The 22734-nt window shown below is 43.7% G+C and overlaps 1 protein-coding gene across 3 annotated transcripts in view; it reads right to left on the bottom strand.

Annotated features, from left to right (window-relative positions):
- PTPN3 (protein tyrosine phosphatase non-receptor type 3) overlaps window positions 1-22734 on the bottom strand; it is a 294126-nt gene that overhangs the window by 151149 nt on the left and 120243 nt on the right. The gene's annotated exons all lie outside the window — the stretch shown is intronic.

The following is a 22734-nucleotide window of genomic DNA, read 5'->3' as shown; positions in this document are numbered from 1 at the left end:
AAACAAATAAAAAACAAAAACAAATGTCTTCATCAATTTAGGCCAATGTGCATTCTGCTACTATTTTTGGTAAAAAAAAAAAAAAAAAAAAAACAGCATATATTGATTGGTTTAGGCAAAAGTTATAGCATCTGGGCGTGGCTTGGACATGGCCGAGTGAGGCAGCTTTCTCTTGGAGCTCCCAGCCTGCACCCTCATACCCAGGTGAAAACAGTCCGAAATACCGGTATGAGTGCATCATAAAAATACAAGACACGATTAGCCATGAGAGGAACCCGCTCAGGCAAAACTCTGAGTGAGATTCAGTGCTACTTTCACCGTCTACAGGAGATCTCCCCCGGGGCCAGAGTGACGGAGTCACAAAGCCCAGCAAACAATACAGCTCAGCTAGGACATGCGGCAGACTCCGGCGATCCCATTGCGGACACCCAGGCAACACCCGGCAGCCTCACGGACGACACTAACATCCCCCAACAGGCAGAGATGGCTCACCCTCAGCCACCAGGAGCCACCCCGCTAGACCAGGACATCAGGGAGATGCTGCAGGCGCTTCCTACTCAGTCCCCCATAGAGGCTCTGATCCTGCGTTTGGAAGAGACGCACAGGCGGGACATCCAGGAGGTCAGAAGTGTGGTTGCCTCCCTGACAGAGAGGGTATCTGCCGGCGAGACCTCGCAGACATTCCTGGACGTGCGGGTGTCAGTGCTGGAGCAGTCCCGGGACCAGCACCGAGAATCTGCAGTAGCTCTGCAGCTCCATCTCAAGGACATCGAGGACCGGAGCCGCCCCAACAACCTGCAGCTCCGGGGGGCCCAGAGACATCCGTGCTGGAAAACGTAGAGGACACAGTCAGAGGATTCTTCCGCGAAGTACTTGAAGACCCGGAGGTTGACATTATCCTGGACAGATCGCATAGGGCACTTGGCCCCCGACCCACAGATTCAAGCAGGCCCCGGGATATAATCTGCAGGCTCCACCGCTTCACGCAGAAAGAGGACATCCTGCGGCATCCCTGGGAAAGGGGAGACGCGGAAGTGAACGGATCACAAGTCAAGATCCTCCAAGACCTCTCAAGATCGACCCTGCGACGCAGAGCCCTCCTACGCCCGCTACTAGACCTGGCCAAGCAACACGACTGTCATATCATTGGGGGTTTCCACTGTCATTGATTTTCTGCAGAGACACGGGCTCCTTCACACTACACACAGCAGCGGACCTGCCAGCTTTATTTCATTTCATCGGCACAGAGCCAATCCAAGTCCCTGATTGGCTATAGCTTCTTCCTTGCCAGCTGGGATGTTCGGGAGCCGGGGTGAATCGCGGCCCCCTACCACCTTGCCAATACCTGGGGAGAAGTAGATGCAGATTGGGTTCCGGTGGCGCCCCACATGAGTAGGCCGTAGGCCACCCTTCCCGGTCACCCACCCCATTGCCTGCCCCTACACGCTCTTCCCCAGTTGGGAACTCACCTGACATTAACTGCTATATTGAGGGTCCTGGCCCTTACCATCGAGAATTTTTCCCCCTGGCGAGGGCCCCCCCTTTTTTGGAGACCATCTACCACCCGCCATCTTCATTATGCACAGTCCCCGCGGACAGCCCATCTGTTCTTGCCACCCCGGAGGTGAATGTCTAGGCCGAGGGCACTGGCTCTGCATAACTACTCAGAGAGGAGGGACATGGACCCTCTGGACCTGCCCGAAGCACACAACACTTCTCCTCAAGTTCCTGAGGGGTAAAGTCCCCCTCCTTGGTTATTGGAGGGGTGACACCTTGTAGTACGGGTTTTGGGCTGGTGTTGGGTGGGGGGGGGAGTACTGTTTCGCTGTCCCGGACGTCCTGACGGGGAGCAAATCTGGGATACATATACTGCCCTGCCCTGAAGTGAAGAATTTGGATGTTCTCTGAGGGCCCCCACAGCCAAGGAGGGGGGCTCCCCCTCGGAATTCCCGACAGGGAGGAGGGGAGTAACCTGGTCGGATGCTGCAGCAGAAGCTTTCCACTGGCTAGGGGGCTTGCACTTGTTTGGCTGCTGGGTTAACCCACCTAGACATACGGTTGGGAGGCTGAGCCTTCCCCCCTCAAACTATGACTTCAATTTGCAACTGCTGGGAAAGTCTCCCCCAGGACTGCCCAGCATCTATGGGACCTGCTGTTGCCCACAACGGTGGGGGTGGAGGTTTTTCAGCCACAGGGCCTGGGGGCGGCAGGACCCACGCGAGGGAGTTACACTGCACTTGAGGTTTCGCCTCTTGCAGGTCACACCAACATATTTGCTGATCTGTCTTAGTCACAACATTGATGTTTAAAGATGTTTCCTGGTTAAATGTGAATTTTGATGCAACATTTAGCTATGTTTTGTTATATTAACATGGTTTAGACTACCGGTGTTTATTTCATCTAACAACATAATATGCCTGGGGTGAGTGGAAAGGGCCATGGAGTCACCTTCTGGCTCTGTGCTTCTACTATTCTAAATATTACAATGATTTTCTGCTTCCACAGTGGCCTACAGGTATAGAATATATACAGTATCTCACAAAAGTGAGTACACACCTCAATTTTTTGTAATTATTTTATTATATATTTTCATGTGACAACACTGAAGAAATAACACTTTGCTACAATGTAAAGTAGTGAGTACAGTTTGTATAAGAAGATTGCCAGGACCCTGAAACTGAGCTGCAACACAGTGGCCATAGACCACACAGCGGTTTAACAGGGCAGGTACTACTCCGAGCAGGCCTCGCCATGGTTTACCAAAGAAGTTGAGTGCACGTGCTCAGTGCCATATCGAGAGGTTGTCTTTGGGAAATAGACATATGAGTACTGCCAGCATTGCTGCAGAGGTTGAAGGGGTGGGGGGTCAGCCTGTCAGCTCCCAGACCATATGCCACACACTGCATCAAATTGGTCTGCATGGCTGTTGTCCCAGAAGGAAGCCTCTTCTAAAGATGATGCACAAGAAAGCCCACAGTTTGCTAAAGACAAGCACACTAAGGACATAGATTACTGAAACCCGTGGTCTGATGAGACCAAAATAAACTTATTGGGTTCAGATGGTGTCAAGCGTGTGTGGAGGAAACCAGGTAAGACAAAGACAAGTGTGTCTTGCCTACAGTCAAGCATGGTGGTAAGAGTGTCATAGTCTGGAGCTGCCTGAGTGCTGCCGGCACTAGGGAGCCACAGTTCATTGAGGGAACCATGAAAGCCAGAAAGTACTGGGGCATACTGAAGCAGGGTATGATCCCCTCCCTTCGGGCTGCAGGGCAGTATTCCAACATTATAACGACCCCAAACACACCTCCAACATGACCACTGCCTTGCTAAAGAAGCTGAGGGTAAAGGTGATGGACCTAAACCCTATTGAGCATTCAAACAGAAGGTGGAGGAGCACAAGGTCTCTAACATCCACCAGCTCCATGATGTCATCATGGAGGAGTGGAAGAGGACTCCAGTGACAACCTGTGAAGCTCTGGTGAACTCCATCCTCAAAAGGGTTAAGGTAGTGCTGGAAAATAATGGTGGTCACACAAAATATTGACACTTTAGGCCCAATTTGGACATTTTTAGGAGTGCACTCACTTTTGTTGTTAGTGGTTTAGACATTAATGGCTGTGTGTTGTGTTATTTTGAGGGGACAACAAATTTATACTGCTATACAAGCTGTACATTCACTACTTTACATTGTAGCAAAGTGTAATTTCTTCAGTGTTGTCACATGAAAAGATAGAATAATATATTTACTTTTGTGAGACACTGTATACTGGAGCAGGGCTACTCTGTAAAAGGGTGGTAAAGACCAGATTTTGGGAGCTCAGGGCCCCACTCTCCTGAGGGAGGTCAGTGTGTCTGACGGGAGCTGTGTGGGATGCTGCCGTGCATCAAGGTCAGGTTGGGACTGAGAAAGGCCCAAGCCTGAGTGGAAGTCCGAGAGAGACAAGTGCAGCTAGCGAGCTGCAAGGAAAGCCACGGAGCCAAAGTTCAGTGATTGTGCAGAACATCGGGATGTGTTTGGTGGACAGGAAGACCAAAGGTGCTTGATGGTCAAGAAGATCCTGCAAAGGTGCTCGGAGCAGTGAAGCTGCCACGAGAAAGCCAGGTGGCTAAATGCTAAATTTTTGCAGTGATGCTGTGCCCTTAAAATACAGTTTTAGACTGCCGCAACTCATTGTAAATGCACCTACCACGCAAGTGTAATCACCCCAATCTTACATATGGTGGAGGATGTGGGCATAACTGGCAGAGTTTTAGATCCTTGCTGACCAGAAACTGTGAGTAGAAATAAACAGTGTGCAGCAGCTAATCTGTACACAGTGAAATCTGCATGTGAAAGTGTGTTGTCTCGCAAAGTCTTAAAGAGACATTATGACAATGTGTTGCGTGCCTGACTGTAGAGATGTGGTGGTCAAAGTGCAAAAAGGAAGCAAGATTTGTTAAGATGAGAAACGAAATTCTGTGGCTGGAGGGGTTATTACCGACAGAACAAGCCCCATACTGGTGCAAGATGCATGTGGCCGCAGAGGATCAAGTGCAAAAGAAAAGCAAGTAATCACTCAGTGCAAGGAGTGAGCTGATGGGAGTGGTTGGCCGTGGCAGCGATGGAGAAATCTGTGCTGCTGACTTCATAATGCACATGTTGCTTTCTGATCATGTTGAGGACTTTTTTGGATGCGTTTGCGATTAATGCTTCCTACAGAGGGTGGCTCAGAGGTCACTGGGCTGAATTGGTGCAGCCTTTTCTGACAGAGGAGTACCAAGGGGTGTACTGCTTGATGGGTCATAACCAAGTGGGACTACCACAGGTACCTAGAAATAATCCAATCTAGAGAGCGCTGGAAAAGTTTTGCAGGAAGAATGTAGTCTCCCACAGCAAACAGTGAAAGTCTGTTGGCAGACAGGGAGAGCTACAGTCGAGATGTGGCTTAGGTTTTGAGTGAAGATGTTTGTGAAAAAGTTTCTGTCATCACCCGTGGCAACCGTGGAGGAAATTTTGTTCAGCCTACAGAGGATGGCAGAAAGCACAAGAAACCAGTGGTTTCATCTTATGCCTGTGTGAGAAGTAATCAGCCCAGAGAGGAGGGGACAGTGTCCAGCATTCTGCAATGAGTCTTACCATGTGTTTAGGTCTGCTGTTACCCCTGGCAACAGGACTGTAGGGGGTCTACCTCTAGGACACCATATTGCAGTCCCACTATAAGTTGCTGTTCACCGCCATTACTAGTAAAAATGAAATTAAAGTTTTATTATCTTAATGCATTCTATTCATTAAGATAAAAAAAAAAAAACTTCTGTGTGCAGCAGCCCTTCTCAGCCCCCCTAAAGGCCCATACACACGATCAGACTTTTTGACAACAAACATGCAAATTAGCTTGTTTGGAGCAACATCCTACTGTGTGTACGCTCCATCGGACAAACTTTTTTGGTTTTCATCTGACTTTTGTTGGCTGTGCGAACGGACAAACTTTCTGGGAACAAAAGTCTGATGGAGCAAAGTCTGATCGTGTGTACAGAAAACCATAGGACTTTTGTACAAAGTACAAACAGGCATGCTCAGAACCAATGCAAAAGATCAGACAACAATACAGAAGTTGACCAAAGGTGGCGGTAAAGAGCAGAAAAACCACGTGATTTGGTGAAAGTTGGCTGAAAAAGTCCTGCTGTGTGTATGCAATACAAGTTCAGGGCCGACGCCCTTTGTACAAAAATCCAAGGGAAAGTTTGTACAAAGTCCTATCGTGTGTATGAGGCTTAACACTTACCATCACTTAAAAAAATAAAAATTCCAGTATATATATCCCATAGTTTGTAGACACTATACCTTTTAGGCAAACCAATCAATATACACTTATTGGGATTTTATTTTACCACTAACAAGCAGTATAATACATATTCACCTAAATGTATCAAGAAATTAGATTTTTTACATTTATTATTGGATATGTTTTACAGCAGAAAGAAAATTATACTTTTCTTTTTTTTTTTTATTATCGGTCTTCTTTGTTTATAGCGCAGTCTCTGCTCTAATTCATCCCAAAGATGTTCTATTGGATTGAGGTGCAGGCCAGTCAAGTTCCTCCACCCCAAACTCACTCATCCATGTCTTTATGGACCTTGCTTTGTGCACTGGTCCAAATTATTTGGTAGAGGGGGGATTATGATGTGGGGTTGTTTTTCAGGGGTTGGGCTTGGCCCCTTAGTTCCAGTGAAGGGAACTCTTAAGGTGCCAGCATACCAAGGTATTCTGGACAATTCATGCTCCCAACTTTGTGGGAACAGTTTAGAGACGGGCTCTTCCTGTTCCAACATGACTGCGCACCAGTGCACAAAGCAAGGTCCATAAAGACATGGGTGAGCAAGTTTGGGTTGGAGGAACTTGACTGGCCTGCACAGAGTCCTGACCCCAACCCGATAGAACACCTTTGGGATGAATTAGAGTGGAGACTGCAAGCCAGGCGTTCTCGACCAACATCAATGCCTGACCTCACAAATGCGCTTTTGGAAGAATGGTCAAACATTCCCATAGACACATTCCCAAACCTTCCCAGAAGAGTTTAAGTTGTTATAGCTGCAAAGGGTGGGCCAACTCAATATTAAACCCTACGGACTAAGACTGGGATGGCATTAAGTTGCATGTGTGTGTAAAGGCAGGTGTCCCAATACCTTTGGTAATATATTGTACTTTGTAGGACAGATATCAATATGCAGCTTATTTAACTTTTCAATGTCTGCAATATTTATTGCAATTTATACAGAATGGGGGAGGATTAGAACGGTCGGTTTTTTATGGCTTAGGTTCAAGTAAAGGGTTAAATTTAGGCAGATAACTGAAAACTTTTCACTTTGGAGACAAATTCAACCAACTGTCCATTTATGGTAGGAACAGTTTCCTGTAGGCTAAAGAAAGTGTACCACACACACAGTGTCAGATTACAGAAGTGATTGGTGGCCATGGTGAAAGGTAGGTATTGTATGTTATTGTAACACCATGCAATGGATGTAATGAATAAGTACTCTATGCAAGACAAGATGACTGATACAATTATAGGAACTCACCTAAATAAAACATTGGAAATAATAACATGTAATTAGCACAAATAATTCTTATCATTTAGAGCTCTTTAACAGATGAAAATAACGCATATCACAGTTTCACATTCATTCAGCACTGACTCCCTTTGTATATATACTGTATAATGCCTGTCAGCTATTACTGTTAATATTTGAATGGGGCAGTACCTCCTCCTATGGTCACCAGCCCAAAATAAATTATTTGCACTGGCTTAAGGGGAAAATACATTGCTTAGGTCTATGTCCCCTGACAGGGCCACGGAGTCACCTTCTGGCTCTGTCCTTCTACTCACCCACCTAGGTCCGCTCAATACCTAGAGGGATCTCTGGAGGGCGCTACAGTTGTTTAGGCTACACTAGATACATCTCTAGTGTCATCTTTCTAACCTCCTTCTTCTCTTCTTTATTGCCTGTTTCTCCCACCCAGCTCTAACCCACCGTCACTTTCTCTTTATCCCCCTACCCCCCCCTTTTTTTCCCTCCCCTAAACCCACCCACCCCCCCCCCCCCCCACCCCTGAACATGGAGTCACTTCACATAGTATCATTGAACACCAAAGGCCTAAACGCGCCTGAAAAACGTTGGATGCTACTCCACGATATGCGCCACGCAAGGGCAGACATTGTCCTACTGCAGGAGATGCACTTCAGAGAGAATAACCTCCCGCTACAGATTTTACCCCCTGGTTTATCACTCCAATTATACAGAGGCTAAGTCCAGAGGGGTGTCTATCCTTATTTCGGCTAAGGTACCCTGGACTCTCATAAACACGCAGACAGACAAAGACGGCATTATTTATTCCTGAAAGGAATGATAGGCGATCAAAAGGTGACTCTAGCTAACATCTATGCCCCAAACGACCGCCAAGACATGTTCCTGAGGAAAAGACTAACCCAACTTCTGAGATTTTCAGAGGGGAGCTCATCACAGGAGGAGACCTGAATATACCCCTAAATCCTACAGAGGATACTTCCTCAGGTACATTGTCCACCTCACGAGATACATGCAAACGCATTGGCCTAGCACTCCACTCCACGCCTTTTTCACCCGGGGGAACTACACGTTCTACTCGAAACCCCGCCAAAGTTACTCACGTATCGATTATTTCCTAGTACCCCACAGGGAACTACACGCGATCAAGGACAACGCGATCAGGTCGATTACGTGGTCAGACCACGCCCTGATCAGTATGCGGTACGCCATATCACACACACAAGCTAGACAGCACCCACACTGGTGACTTAACGAAAGTCTTCTTCAGGACCCAACGGTTTTATCCGACATAGTTAAAGAACTTGGCCACCACTTTGACACTAACAGCACCCCAGATAGTAACACAGTAGTAAGGGAAGCCCACAAGGCTGTGATTAGAGGGATCCTTATCAAATATGGATCCAGACTGAAACCGACAAGGACAGTGCAACTAGACCTATTACTCACAAAACTCAGAGACTTGGAACTAACACACAAGGTAACACCAACCAGGAGCCTGGGAACTGACCTCGATACTACCCGATCGCAAATAACTGACCTCCTACAATTTAAGGCCAAAGCAGCACTGCAAATATGTCACAGGAAAACATATGAGGCTGGAAACAAGTGCGGGAAATGACTAGCCCAGACTTTGCAGACACAGTGAACAACATCTTATATCCCATAAATCCTAACCGCCTCTGGACAGAAACAGTCATTACCTCAACAGATTACACAGGAGTTTAGGAGTTACTACAGCTCCCTTTATAACCTTACCTCCCCTCCGCCTACGCACGCCGATATGACTAACTACCTAGAATCATCCCACATACCGTCATTACCAACGGAGATCCAGGAGCTCCTGAAGGAACCCATCACACTACCTGAACTTCAATTGGCCCTGAAAGACGCAAAACCAGGCAAGGCCCCAGGACCAGATGGTTACACATGCTCTGTGTAATGGTTTTGCACAGAGCAGCCCGTAACCTCCTCTTCTTAGGTCCCTCACAGGTGCTCCTGGTCCCTTCCTCCTGCTGAGTACCCCCGCAGCAAGTAGCTTGCTATGGGGGCACCCGAGCCGGTGATGTGTGTGTCCATTCAAATACGGAGCTGCGGCTCTGCCCCGACCCCTCTCTCCTTAATGGCTCACTGACTTTGACAACTGAGGGAGCCAATGGCACCTGCTGCTGTGTCTCAGCCAATCAGGAGGGAGAGCTGAGGCTCTTGTGCAACATCACTCAATCAAGATGGGGCTCAGGTAAGTATTAGGGGGGCTTCTGCACACAGAAGATTTTTATCTTAATGCGTAGAATGCGTTAAGATAAAAAAAAAAAAACTTCTGCCTTTAGAACTACTTTAAGCTTATAATGCTTTTTTTTTAGGACTCCACTTGTGTGTTTTTTAAACGCACGCAAAAACGCACGCAAAAACGCACATTTACAAAATGCCCTAAAAACTTGTGTCATGTTCATTGTTACTGGTACTGCAAATGCAGAAGCAAATGCACGTTTTGCTGCATGCAAGAACATGCAACAAACATGGCAAAACGTGAGGGAAAAAAACAAGTAAAAAATGTCATGAACCACTTTGCAGCATTTGTCGTGCATATGGAAGCACATTGAAACGAATTGTTTGCCCTATGTGTCGCACAAAAACTGTGCATAAAAGCCCATTTTTAAAATGTTAGGTATAAATAGGGCTTTTCTACTATGCTTTTATAAACAACCCATGCTTGAGGTGGATAAATAAAAAGTATCACAGTCAGTACTCAATTAATTCTAAACAACCTATGTAATAGTCCTTAAAACATTATGTAGTCCACTCTTGGTTTGGGTGGTGAAATATTATCAAAATGTGTATATTACCGAAATTTTTATATCTATTCCAAGCCCTACCCATTACTATACCTAGGAATTATTTTAAAAAGAACACATGCACTGTTTATTGGATTCAAATGGGAGAATTAGAATTGGGAGTTCCTTGTTGATTCTCCCTAAACATTTTGGCAGACTAGCTGTCCCTGAGCTTTATAAATACCATCAGGCGGCCCTTTTAGACCGTTTGATTGATTGATGTTGGCATGAAGATCTAAAAAGATTTGGCCAAATTTAGAACAGGCGCAGATCCGTGTCTCGCTGCATAGGTCCCCCATGGTGTTATAAGGATCTCCCGGCCTCTCTTAACACTCACCCACTTATTGGGTCCATGACACATTTGTGTTTTTGGCTTTTTTCTAAAGTTATCTTCTGTGGAGTCTCCGTTGTTCCCTATTTTGGGTAACCCGCAATTCACCCCGGGATTGCGGAAAGGAGCATTCAGTATATCGATTGATGCGGGGTCATACCAGGCCTCTTACTTCGTGATATCAGGGTCTTGGCCACACATTGCAGGCAATGACATCAGCTGTAGGCCCCTACTATCTGGACTTCAGGCGAGTTGTACAATTGAGACTTTTTTTTTCATACTTTACCTGCCCCTGACATCTTTGATCGCAGCTTGTCTCCATTTTGAAGAGTGCTGTGTTTCCCCATACCCTTTTGAAAATGTATTCTCTGCTGATAACACCCTTGGAGGATTATCAGCTAACTTTTCTGCAAAAATGGGGATAGAACCTTTACAAAAGGTCAACATACTAATATAATATATTTTATATTAAACACCTCAATTTGCGCGAAAGTGCAAGAAACAAGTTTCAAGATTCTCTCTCAGTGGTATCGGACCTAGTCCTTTCTTCATAAGTGCTTTTCGAATATCTCTGATCAACGTTGACGATGTCAGGAGGAATGTGGGACATTGCTACATATTTTTTGGTCTTGTGTGAAAATAGAGGGTTTATGGAAAGAAGTCCGGAAAATTATTCAAAAGTTCACAGACAATAAGAATCCTAAAGACCCGGCCTTTTTCTTGCTACATGTCTCTAAAATCCCTGTAAAAATTTAGAAGAAGTCCTTCAGTTGGGTTATGGCTCAGTAGGGTGGAGGAGTTGAACAGGATGGAAGATTTGGTTTGGAAATCTCAGTAGAAGCGAGAGATATATTTGAAAACTTGGTCCTTATGGAACATATTAATCTATTCAAAGGAAGGAAGGGCTCTCATTGATGTGAGTCCTAATAGTTGATTGGATTTGCATAACATGTCCTTTAAAATTGATCTACAGAGGTTTCTCCCTTTTTGTTGCCATTCCTTTACTTTTATTTTTTTATTTTTTTGCAGTCCGCTGAACCTTTGGGGTTTATTTTGGGGACTGTTGTATTTCATGACCTCTGATGAGGGTCTTGTTTTCTAAATTCATATCAGAGGTGGGGGGGGGGGGGTAACTTAATTTGGTTTGTTGATATACACATAATATTATTAAGGATGGACTAGGTCTAATTGTAAACTCTTTAGGCATGCATTTGTTGTTTTGATGGTTTGTTCCCATTATCTTTGCTATGTATGTAACTTATGTAAACTGTAATTTTTCTCTCTTTTTTTTTGTAAAAATGGAAAAAAATAATAATAATTATATTTAAAAAAAAAAAACATTACTGAAATACCTATATTACCCTCTCGTTATATTTCATACTTTGTAGTGTCCAGAGAGATAATGGTGCTAAATTAACCTCCCTAGCGGTAATTCCGAGTCTGGCTCGGGTTTTGATTTCACTAACAGGAGCGGTAACCCAGAGCCAGACTTGGGTTATGCGATGCGCTGGATGCAGGGGGGGACACAGGTAGAGTTACTTACCTTGTCCCCTGGATCCAGCGATGTCTCCCGCGCTGTGTGATCGAGCTGTCCTCCGCTCGATTCACACAGTGCCGAATGCCGCCGAGCTCCGTTCCCTGCGACGTTACGGCGCACGGGAGCGGAGAACGGCGGCAAATTCAAAAAAGTAAAAAGACACAAAACACACAAAGTACTGTAATCTATATAAAAAAATTACACACCCCCTTTGTCCCTAGTGGTCTGTGCAATGCCCTGCATGCACTTTTATATTATAAATACAGTTTTTTCTGCCTGGAATTTGGAGATTGCCCATAGCAACCAAAAAGTGTCCCTTTTTCAGTGTTTTAGGATTTGTTTACATTATTGAATAATTTTTATTATTCTTTATTATATTATAAACTTTATCATACCCGGGATGTCTGCTAGACTCTGGTTTGAACAGATTTAAGAGAGTTATTCCTAAGAATTACAGGACTACAAAATAAAACGCCAAATTTCCATGCAAAATAATTGTACCGCTTTCAGCACCTAAAACCAGACTGAATCATACCGCCAGGGAGGCTACAAAAATAATCATCCTAAACTGTGACCATCTTAAAAGGCAAACTGCACCCATAAGACCCCGTTCACATGGGAGGCTTTTTTTTTACACGCTTTTTTGCTAAAAATTGTGCATGTAAAGTGCCTGAAAAATGTCTCATCTTCAGTCCCAGTGTGAAAGCCCGAGTGCTTTCACACTGGGGAGCTGCGCTGGCAGGACGTAAAAAAAAAGTCCTGCAAGCAGCATCTTTGGGGTGCTTTAGGAGCAGTGTACACACCACTCCTAAAGTACCCCTACCCATTCAAATGAATGGGCAGCGCTGCTGAAACACCAGTTAACGCGGCAGTACTGTAAGTGTGAAAGGGCTCCAAGCGTATGCCTATATATGAGATACAAAAAATCCAGCTAAAACAGCTACAGTATATTTGTAACAAATCATGCATCCAAGAGAAAGAACTGAAGGCATACTTCATAATTAGATATAATACAAAGTCTATTTGTACTCATGAGTTGTCACATTTATTCCCCAGAGTGATCATCAGTCCTATATCTAATGCTGAAGCTTATGGTCATATGATATCAGATAATGGTTGAAGGGATCGCTGTCCAGGCAGAGTAGCTGATCAGCTGATTATGACTAAGTCATTCTACCAAAACCCATCAGCGATTAATCACATAACCAATGCTGTGGAATTTTTTTAAAACTTACAATCATTTCATCATTATTGGGGACATTCTCCCCCACTTCCTGTTACTGTGACACACATACATGAAACAGGGGTATGTGGCTTTTTTTTTTTTTTTTAGCACTCATCACTGTATTAGTGTCACTGGTCCCCAAAAAGCGTCACTAATGCCCCGTACACACGAGCGGACTTTTCGACATCCAAACTCCGACGGACTGAGTCCGGCGGACTATCCGATCGTGTGTGGGCTGCAACGGACTTTAGCGAAGCTAAAGTCTGACGGACTTTAGAAATGAAGCATGCTTTAAATGTTCCCGACGGAACTCCGCCGGACCCGGTCCCCTTTGAAAAATCCGCTCGTGTGTGTGCTACTCCGACGGACTAAAACCGACGCTAGGGCAGCTATTGGCTACTGTCTAGGAACTTCCTACGTCGAATCCAGTCGTACGTCATCACGTTCGACTCCGTCGGAGTTTGGTGTGATGGTGTGTGGTCAAGTCCGTTCGGTCGAAAAGTCCGCCAGAACTCCGTCGGAACTCCGGCGGAACTCCTTTGGAGGTCTGTCAGACTTAATCCCTCTCGTGTGTACGGGGCATTAGGGTCAGATTTGTCCTCTGCAATGTCGAAATCCCACAAAAATAAAAAATAAAAATGAAAAACGCCGATCGCTGCCATTACTAGTTAAAAGTCCATAAATATATCCCATAGTTTGTAGACACTATAACTTAACTGCCCAAACCAATCAATATGCGTTTATTGGGATTTTTTTTTACCAAAAAATATGTAGAAAGATACATATTGGCCTAAACTAATGAAGAAATTCGTTTTTTTATATATTTTTTTTTGGATATGTATTATAGCAAAAAGCAAAAATAGCATTTTATAATACAATAACCAGCAGATAATCACCCCCATAAGGGGTTCATTTATACTGTGAAAGTAAGAATATACATATAACTTATATCATATATACAGTATCTGACAAAAGCGAGTACACCCCTCACATTTTTGTAAATATTTTATTATATCTTTTCATGTGACAACACTGAAAAATGTACACTTTGCTACAATGTAAAGTAAAGAGTGTGCAGCTTGCATAAGGCCCCTTTCACACGGGCGGATAGAATTCAGCTTTTAGCTGTGGATAGATCAAGTTATCTACCGCAGCCGAACTCAGACATTGCTTTCCTATGCATGGGGTTTGGTGTGGTTAGAAAATAGTAATTTGACTGCATCCAGGACCGATTTATTGCAGTTATCTGTAGCTATCTGCAAATAACTGCAAGTAATCACAGTGTACTATTTCACCTGCAGATAGCAGCCGCAACAAGGAAAACAACAGGAAGCACATCAGAAATGGCAAGAATGTTCCAACACAACTAAACGCAGCCGCATGTAAACGCACGTAAATGCAGTTAATCGCAATGTACAACTGCAAGTGAACGCTGTGCCAGGATTTCTCTGGATTTCAAAATAACAAAACATGCTTTTAACAGTGGTAGAACAGCTGCCTGTGTGAAAGAGGCCTAACAGTGTGAATTTTCTGTCCCCTTAAAATAATTTAACACACACCCATTAATGTTTAAACCTCTGGCAACAAAAGTGAGTACACCCCTAAGTGAAAATGTCCAAATTGGGCCCAATTAGCCATTTTTCCTCCTCGGGGTCTTGTGACTCGTTAGTGTTACAAGGTCTCAGGTGTGAATGGGGAGCAGGCATGTTAAATTTGGTATCGCTCTCACTTTCTTATACTGGTCACTGGAAGTTCAATATGGCACCGCATGGCGAAGCAGCACGGTGGCCAAGACCATACAGTGGTTTAACAGTACAGTTTCCACTCAGAACAGGCCTTGCCATGGTAGACCAAAGAAGTTGAGTGCACATGCTCAGGGTCATATCCAGACGCTGTCTTTGGGAAATAGACATGAGTGCTGCCAGCATTGCTGCAGAGATTGAAGGGGTGGGGGGGTCAGCCTGTCAGTGCTGAGACCATACGCCACACACTGCATTAAACTGGTCTGCATGGCTGTCGTCCCAGAAGGAAGCCTCTTCTTAAGATGATGTACAAGAAAGCCTGCAAACAGTTTCCTGAAGACAAGCAAACTAAGTACATGGATTGGATGTACTGGAAATGGAGCGAGTACAAAGAAGGGCAAAAAAGCTAATAAGATAAACTTATTTGGGTCAGATGTGTCAATCGTGTGTGGCGGCAACCAGGTGAGAAGTACAGGAGTGTGTCTTGCCTACAGTCAAACATGGTGGTGGGAGTGTCATGGTCTGGGGCTGCATGAGTGCTGCCGGCACTGGGGAGCTACAGTTCATTGAGGGAAACATGAATGCCAACATGTACTGAAGCAGAGCATGATCCCCTCCCTTCGGACACTGCAGGGTAGTATTCTTACATAAGGACCCCAAACACACCTCCAAGACAACCATTGCCTTGCTAAACAAGCTGAGGGTAAAGGTGATGGACTGGCCAAACATGTTTCCAGACCTAAACCCTATTGAGCAAACGGAAAGGTGGAGGAGCTCAAGGTCTCTAACATCGTCCAACTCAGTGGTGACATCATGAGGAGTGGAAGAGGACTCCAAAGGCAACCTGTGAAGCTCTGGTGAACTCCATGCCCAAGAGGGTTAAGGCAGTGCTGGAAAATAATTTAAGCCACACAAAATATTGACACTTTGGGCCCAATTTGGACATTTTTCACTTAGGGGTGTACTCACTTTTGTTGCCAGCGGTTTAGACATCAATGGCTGTGCATTGCGTTATTTTGAAGGGACAGCAAATTTACACTGTTACACAAGCTGTACACTCACTACTTTTCATTATAGCAAAGTGGCATTTCTTCAGTGTTGTCACATGAAAAGATAGAATAAAATATTTACAAAAATGTGAGGGGTATACTCACAGTTGTGAGATACTGTATACAACTTATATCATATATTTTACACACAGTGCCTTGAAAAAGCATTCACACCCCTTGAAATTTTCCACATTTTGTCATGTCACAACCAAAAACGTAAATGTATTTTATTGGCATTTTATGTGATAGACAAACACAAAGCACATAATTGTGAAGTGGAAGTAAAATTATAGTTTTCAAATCTTTTTACAAATAAATCTGTGAAAAGTGTGGCATGCATTTGTATTCAGCCCTCCGAGTCAATACTTTGTAGAACCACCGTTAACTACAATTACAGCTGCAAGTCTTTTTGGGCAAGTCTCTACCAGCTTTGCACATCTAGAGAGTGACATTTTTGCCCATTCTCCTTTGCAAAATAGCTCAAGCTCTGTCAGATTGGATGGAGAGCATCTGTGAAGAGCAATTTTCAAGTCTTGCCACATACTCTCAATTGGATTTAGGTCTTGACTTTGACTGGGTCATTCTGAGGCCGCGTACACACGGGCGGACTGTCTGACGGACTTGGTCCGCTGAAACGTGTTTCAGCGGACAATCCGCTCATGTGTGGGCTTCAGCGGACTTTTTCAGCGGACAGACTGGCGGACTAAGTCTTTCGGAATTTCCGTAATATTGTCCGTCCAAACTTGGTTTCAGCGGACAGTCCGCTCGTGAGTAGGCAAGTTGGACGGACTAAGTATGGCGCATGCTCAGAAAGGATTTACACGGCCGAAGGTTGCATTGCAGTGTATTGGACGTCGTATTTCTAGTCCCGTCGTACGTGCTGTACACGTCATCGCGCAAGCTTTCAGCGGACTGTCTGTTCGTCGTGTGTGGTCAAGTCCGTTCATTCAAAAGTAGGACAGACTTAGTTGGACGCCCGTGTGTACGCGGCCTAACACATGACTATGCTTTAATCTAAACCATTCCATTGTAGCTATGGCTGTATGTTTAGGTTCATTGTCCTGCTGGAAGGTGAACCTCCGGCCCCAGTCTCACTTCTTTTGTAGACTCTTAGCCCTTGTACACACGGTCGGACATTCCGACAACAAAATCCGTCGGATTTGGTCCGACAGATTTTGTCCGAAACTGGTGTTGCGTACACATGGTCAGACAAAGTTGTTGGAAAATCCGATCGTTCGTAATGTGATGACGTAATTTCGTTACGACGGGACTACGTTCAGGCTAGTAGCCAATAGCTTTGGCCTAGGAATTTGATCTGAGCATGCGTGACACTTTGTCCGATCGGAATTCTCTACAAATGATCGGACAAAGTCCGATCGGATCATGTTGTCGGAAAATTTTATAGCCCAGCTCTAAAACTTTGTCGGTCGAATATTCCGACGGAAACAGTCCAATGGAGCCCACACACGATTGGATTATCCGACAACACGGTCCGATCGGACATTTTCCATCGGAATGTCCGACCGTGTGTACAAGGGCTAACAGGTTTTTTCTAAGATTGCCCTGTATTTGGCTTCATTCATCTTCCCATCAATTCTGACCAGCTTCCCTGTTCCTGCTGAAGAAAAGCATCCCTGCAACACGATGCTGCCACCACCATGTTTCACAGTGGGGATGGTGTGTTCTGGGTGCTGTGCATAGCGTTTTGCTTTTAGGCCAAAAAGTTAAATTTTGGTCTCATCTGACCCGAGCACCTTCTTCCACATGTTTGCTGTGTCCCCCAAATGGCTTCTCGCAAACTACAAACAAACGGGACTTCTTATGGCTTTCTTTCAACAATGGCTTTTTTTCTTGCCACTCTTCCATAAACACCAGATTTGTGGAACACCTGACTAATAGTTGTCTTGTGGACAGATTCTCCCCCTGAGCTGTGGATTTCTGCACAACAGCTGTATTTATACTGAGACTAAATGACACAGATGGACTCTATTTACATGACTTCTGAAGGCAATTGGTTCCACCAGATTTCCACTAGTTAGGGGTAACAGAGTAAATATAAATGCACAGTAAATATAAATGCACGCCACATTTTCACATATTTATTTGAAAAAATAAATAAAATAAAAACCTTTTATCATTTTCCTTCCACTTCACAATCATGTACCACTTTGTGTTGGTCTATCACATAAAATCCCAATAAAATACATTTATGTTTTTGGTTGTAACATGACAAAATGTGGAAAATGTCAAGGGGTATGAATACTTTTTCAAGGCACTGTATAATAAATATATCCAGAAATAGGATATACATAGTATTTTAACTAGGAGTCAGACATTAAGCTACAGTGTGAAAATAATTGTTTGATCCCCTGCAGATTTTGTAAATTTGCCCAATTACAAAGCAATGATAAATGTTATCATAGGTGTATTTTAAATGACAGAGACAGAATATCAACCAAAAATCCTGAAAAACACAATTCAAATGTTATTAATTGAGTTGCAGTTCAGTGAGTAAAATAACGGATCCCCTGCAAACCAACAATAATTCTGGCTCCCACAGATGTGCTTGTGTGGTACAAAGATTAGTCCTGTCAATTTAAGAAGGTGCTCCTAACGACAACTTGTTATGTGTATAAAAGGCACCTGTCCACAGAATCTCTTTCTTCCTTTCAAACCTCACCATCATGGACCAGACCAAAGAGCTGTCAAAGGACATCAGAGACAAGATTGTAGACATGCACATGGCTGGAATGGGCTACAAGACCATCAGTAAGAAGATTGAAGAGAAGGAGACAACTGTTGTAGCGATTATTCGCAAATGAAAGAAATGCAAAATAACCATCAATTGCCCTTGGTTTGGAGCTCCATGCAAGATTTTTCCTCATGGGGTAGGGATGATTATGAGAAAAGTGAAGGATCAGACCAGAGCTACCCAAAACTACACGGGAGCAGCATGTGAATGATCTCAAAGCAGTTGGGACCACAGTCACCAAACAAACCATTGGGTGGATGCCATCTGGTCCAGGTGCTTTATCCACCTTTATTCTGTCTAAATATTTCTGGACCATATCACTTTTGAACCATTGTGGACCATTTAGGGCTGTGTCAATACCATCCCCATTATGGATTTGAGCTCCCCCATGCTCCTTTTTATACACAGAGAAAGTATTTAATACATTTGCCTTCTCTTTGTCCCCAGTTACCTACTCCAGATTATTTTGTAAAGGGCCTACACGCGCAGACCTGACCTTTTTACTATTAATATATTTGAAGAATTTTTGGGGGTTTGTCCTACTATCTTTTGCAATCTGTCATTCGTTTTATATTTTGCATCCTTGATTTCCTTTTTACATATTCTGTTATATTCTTTGTAACATTTAAATGATAGTAGTGTTCCTTAATTTTTATATTTTTTTAAAAGCTGTTTTCTTATTATTCATAGCTTTTTTTTTTTACTTGGGCCATGAGCCAAATGGGTTTTACTTTTAGCCTGTTTAAACCCATTGCCAGTTCTAACTACTTGGTCCAGAGGGTTTTCCCCCCTTCGTGACCAGGGCGTTTTTTGCTATTCAGCACTGTGCTACTTTAAATGGCGATTGTGTGGCCATGCAACACTGTACACAAATACATTTTTTATCATTTTTTTACACAAATACATTTTTTGGTGGTAGTTGGTGGTGATCACCACTGTTTTGCTTTTTGTTTTTTGATATAAATGAAAAAATACCAAAAATTTTGAAAAAAACAAAAACAAAACAATATTTTCTACTTTGTTATAAAACATATGTAGCGCCGGTACTCCTAATGAGTATGCGCTATGTTCGCAAATGTAGTTTCTGCCCAAAACTATAGTTAAGTTTTGGGGTTAATTGTGCTAAATTGTGCTTTGGCATCAGTTTGGCTGGGCTGTATTAATGTTCTTCCTGATCATAGATGAGGGTCGCACCTGTGAGAGGCCTTAGAACGCAGTCTGGTTGGATGCATTAGGTAGCAATCTCTCTCTTGGAGCCAATTAGTGGGAGTTTGTCTCGCTGTGTATTCCAAGAGAGGGTACTTAAGGTGCTGTTGTTGGCGACTCCATGGTCCTGGTCCTCCTGACCAGCCCCCAGAGGCCCTCATGGTCTGGGGTGCGGATCCATCTGTTAGCAAGCCTCGGAACTGGCTAGTCCGAGGTGTAGTAACTGGAAGGAGGATTCTAAGGTGTTCCGGTGCCGTCTAGGGTTTGGAGAGGCCCAGCAACTCTACACGCGACCAGGGGAGGACTCTTCAGTAAGAGAGCCACAGACAAGGCTGGCTGCTCAGTAAGGGCCTGGAAGCTGAGCTGCCATGGACATTGATTGAATCCACAATTTTTAAGGTATTGCCGGACCGGCTGAAAGATGCTGGTACAGTAAGAAAAGTTCCTACTCCTATCCTTCCGGTCACAACTACGTTTTTCAACCAAGTCTGTGTGAAAGACTTTGCAAAGCTAGAGTTACCTGTTGGCTGCTAAACCCCCAACTCAAGGATTTATCCAACAGTTAAAGAATCCAGTTGTGAGTGCCCATTCCCTGGATTATGTACAGAGAGAGACTTTTATTAAAGTCAGCAGTTCCAAGCACCTGAGCTAAACTTTATCCTGATACCCTCTATTCCCAACTTAAAGACTGAGTTTGTTCAACTGTTTTATGCAAAATAAAAATCCTTACAAGGAATTCAAGTGTCGGTCTTTACAATTACTGGGTCACCAACCCTGGGAACCCCTAGACAAGGACAATGAGTATGAGCTGGCGGAGGTAATCGGTAAGCCCAGAAAAATTCAGCCGCTCCTTCGAGGGTAAGTGCTACACACATAAATTTGAATATCAAACAATATAATTTCTTATTAAATTTAAGCCAAAATATATTCTGCTACATGTCTTTGGTAAAAAAAAAAATTCCAATAAGTGTATATTATTTGGTTTGTGCAAAATGTATTTTGTTTACAAACGATGGTATACCAGAATGTATGCAGCTAAAGGCGCTATACGGTACGGGCGGTGATCAGCAACTTATAATGTGACTGATGGTGGCGAGCAATCTGACACAGACACTGGCTGGGAGGGTCAGTGACCAGTGAAAATACTGTATACTGACACTGTACTAATGACTAATAACCAATTTGTTGGGAAGGGGTTAACATCAAAGTTCAATCAAGGGGTTAACTGTATGCCTAACAAGTGTAATGAGAGTAGTGTGTGCTGCTTTTACTTTATTATCTGCCTGCTTTTCCTTCTTGCTTTTCATGGAAAAGAAATGGCCAGACCGCTATGCACGGTACACAGACTTCTGTGTTTTTGAAAACACAGAAGTCTTTGTGTGATTGGGCACAGCCGCTCAGCAGGTTTCAGATAAAATCATTGGCTAAAATCTGCTGCCAAACTCATGTGATATTCAATCATAGGATGGGTTGGCAGATGCATGAATGACTTAAACCTTGTAGAAGGCCGACAACGTACATGTATATTTACTGTAAGCAGTCAGCAGGTGGTTAAAGAGATCACCAAGAGTCAGTTGATAGCCTGTCTCACTGGCTCCCTGTGGTCTCTCAAATCCTCCTTTAGCCACTTACCAACTGCCTCACATACATATATGGTGCCAGAATGCCATCGATGTGCAAACAGTTGTATAGGTAAGTCGGGCCCTTTAAGAGCAAGAGCAGGCAACCGCTGCACGGCGGGGGACCCAATGCCGGCCACCCACTGTTGCAGGCACGAGAGCGTGAGCCAGGATTTGTGTGTGTGTAAACACACAAATTCCTGTTCTGTCAGGGGACAGGAGACAGATCATGTGTTTCTACTAAGTAGCAACACCGATATGTCTCTTCCACAAGTGAGTCGCCTCCCCATACAGTTAGAATCACTCATGAGGGAACACATTTAACCCCCTGATCGCTCTCTAGTCTTAACCCCTTCCCTGCCAGTGACATTTACACAGCAATCAGTGAATATTTATAGCATGGATCGCTGTATAAATGTCAATGGTCCCAAAAATGTGTCAAAAGTGTCCGATCTGTCCGCCGCAATGTCGCAGTACCACTAAAAATCGCAGATCATCGCCATTACTAGTAATAAAAAATAAAATAAAAATGATATAAATCTTTCCTATAGTTTGTAGACGCTATAACTTTTGCGCAAACAAACTATATAAGCTTATTGCAATTTTTTAACCAAAAATATGTAGAAGAGACTATATTGGCCTAAACTGATGAAGAAATTTGTTTTTTTTAAAAAAAGATTTTTGCGATATTATAGCAAAAAGTAAAAAAATATTGTTTTTTTTTTTTTTTTTTGCAAAATTGTTGGGCTTTTTTGTTTATAGCGCAAAAAATAAAAACCGCAGAGGTGATCAAATACCACCAAAAGAAAGCTCTATTTGTGGGGAAAAAAAAAAAAGAGCATCAATTTTGTTTGGGTACAGCATCACATGACCATGCAATTGTCAGTTAAAACGATGCCATGCCGTATCACAAAAAATGGCTCTGTCAAGAAGGGGGTAACTTCTTCTGGGGCTGAAGTGGTTAATACATCTTGCTTGCCAGCACACAAGCCCTAATTAAGGGGAGGTGTGTGCCCCTGAAACATGTTGGAAATATCTTCAGTCCTGCTATCAAGACAAATCAACTTTTACTGGACTTGATACTAACCTGCAGCACATTAATCCTTTTCTTTATTGTTATATATTATTGTGATCACTCCAGGGTGACCTACAATATAATAGTATAACACTGTTATCACTTCATTGTGATCGCTCCAGGGTGATCTACAATATAATAATATAACACTGTGATCACTTCATTGTGATCACTCCAGGGTCCCCTAGTGCAGTGGTTCTCAACCCTGTCCTCAAGTACTCCCAACAGGCCATGTTTTGTGAGTTTCTCTAAAATAGCTGTCCAAAATACCAAACCATTGACTCTGAAAGCATCTGTGCAAG

The sequence above is a fragment of the Lithobates pipiens genome, unplaced genomic scaffold (genome assembly GCF_037356315.1).
Source record: "Lithobates pipiens isolate NorthernLeopardFrog02 unplaced genomic scaffold, aLitPip1_a1.2 Scaffold_19, whole genome shotgun sequence".
In the NCBI taxonomy this organism is placed as follows: Eukaryota; Metazoa; Chordata; class Amphibia; order Anura; family Ranidae; genus Lithobates; species Lithobates pipiens.
This window is presented reverse-complemented; position numbering and strand designations above follow the sequence as displayed.